This window comes from Myotis davidii, unplaced genomic scaffold (genome assembly GCF_000327345.1).
Source record: "Myotis davidii unplaced genomic scaffold, ASM32734v1 scaffold852, whole genome shotgun sequence".
Classification (NCBI taxonomy): Eukaryota; Metazoa; Chordata; class Mammalia; order Chiroptera; family Vespertilionidae; genus Myotis; species Myotis davidii.
Window position 1 is genome coordinate 15,786 of NW_006283141.1, and position 2,177 is coordinate 17,962.

The window sequence follows — 2,177 nt, forward strand, 5'->3', positions numbered from 1 at the left end:
TTCTTGTTAGGGCACATACCCAGGTTGCAGATTTGATCCCTGGTCAGGCATGTAGGGGAGGCAACCAAATTGATGTTTCTCTCTGTCCCTGTCTCTAAAATTAAAAAACTAAGAAACGAAAAACATATTGTCAAGGATTAAAAATACTTCAAAGATAAATTTCTTAAAGCCTAAAGAATAACACTAAAAAGCCTTATCATTTTGTTGTAGAACTCAAGGACTAGACAAGTATTAATGGCAAAAACAATTCAGCTTGTATTTGTAAAGGAAGATGATCCACTCCAAGATTTTCCTGGAAGGACTGACCAGATAAATCTTTCCTGTGTTAGTCTGGATTTGGGTGAAGTGCATTTTCTAAAGGCCATACTGGAAGAGCTTCTAGGGGCTGAGCCATTCCCAGTCCTGGGATGTATTCCATAGGAGCAGCTCCAGCACAGTCGAGGCTAGAGGTGGCTGTGCTGGTCTAGACACCTGGGTCCTGGCTGCACAACTGGATGGTCACAAGACCTTGGTCAAGTCTCTAACCTCTGTGTCCCACGTTACCTAATCTATAAAATGCAGGCAGTCACACTTCATATGGCTGATATGAGCATTAAGTGAGTTAATACAGGTATAGGTTTAAAGAATACCTGACACACAGTAAGTGCTCAATAACTGTTACCTTTTCTTCTCAGGGATTGGGTTCATTCTCAAGACAAAGATGTCATAAATAAAGCCCAGTGTACTATGCTATTTCTGGCACCTTTGTTATTAGGTGAAAACCCTTTGTTATTATTTTGAGGGACAAATCAGAAGGATGGTGCTGGGGAAGATGGCCTCTGGTTTGACAGGCAATAGCCTAACTCTGGAGAGCAAGGAACACAGAAGAAACTACCAAAATGCAGTCCTGAAATTTGACCAATAACATGATTTTCAAAGAAATATCTAACACAAAAATGGAGGAAAAAAAACATGTAACAGCTCATTCTAGTGCAATGAAAGGTCTAAGTATGAGAAATTCTGATTATTTTTAATTTTATACACTAGAGTATGAAATGAAATGATGAAAAAGAAACCACCCTGTATTAAACAAACAATTTTTATTGAGAATTGTATTTATTACATTGTGTTACATGAGAAAAAAGCTGGGCAGCACAGGTAGTTACCAAAAGTCACCTGGTTCTTCATGAGACAGGCCTGTGAAACTAAATTAGAGAAAGACAAAAAGTTTAAAAATTTGTTAAATTCTTGTCAGTTCATTAGGGGACCTTTCTAATGTTCTCATTCCTTTACTAATCAGTAGCCATATCATAATTTCAAAATGTAAAAGATTCTTTTGGCAGTCAGTAATTTTGATTAATTCAATAGTTTCTTAAAGGCAGACCTCAACATATGAACAGTGCCCTTGGGCTAACAAAGTCAGCAATATGATAAATGATTTGCATAAGAACACAATGTTGGGGAAAGCATACCTTTAGTCTTTATTACTAGGGAGCAGTGTGTCCACTTGTGAGTCTTCTCTGACACTCTTTATTGAGCTCTGAAAAGAGGAGAAAGAATAATTTTGAAATTAGAGGTGTATTAATGTATTAATTTTATTAAACAATTTTGATTTCTCTGAAACTCTTAAAAAGTGATTTGGAAAATATCAGATCATAGACATTCCAGAAAACTGGGATCTTAAGGCAGCCAAAGGAATGACATTTCAATTTTTCAATTTTATTTATCACTAGAGGCCCGGTGCACAAAAATTTGTGCACTCGGGGGCATGGGGCGTCCCTAGGCCTGGCCTGTGCCCTCTCGCAGTATGGGACCCCTTGGGAGATAACGCCCTGCTGGCTTAGGCCTGCTCCCGGGTGGCAGAGGGCAGGCCCAATCCCTAGGTGCAGCCCCTGGTCGGGCTCAGAGAAGGGCCAATTGGGAAGTTGGGGTACCGCCCCGTCATGCACAGAGCAGGGTGGATAGGGAAGTTGCGACGCCACCCCCCAGTCACGCTCAGGGTAGGGTTGATTGGGGGGTTGGGGCACCGTCCCCTGTCACACTCAAGGCAGGGTCGATAGGGAGGTTGCAGTGCCACCCCGTCATGCACAGAGCAGGGCCAATCAGGGTGTTGGGGCGCTGCCCCCTGTCACTCACAGAGCAGGGCCCATCAGGGGGTTGGGGCGCCGTACCCTGTCACACACAAGAGCCGCAGGGCG

At 42.6% G+C, this 2,177-nt stretch overlaps 1 pseudogene; it reads right to left on the reverse strand.

Annotated features, from left to right (window-relative positions):
* Positions 1-1,141: 1,141 nt before the first annotated feature.
* Positions 1,142-2,177, reverse strand: part of LOC102774225 — a 46,346-nt pseudogene continuing 45,310 nt past the window's right edge.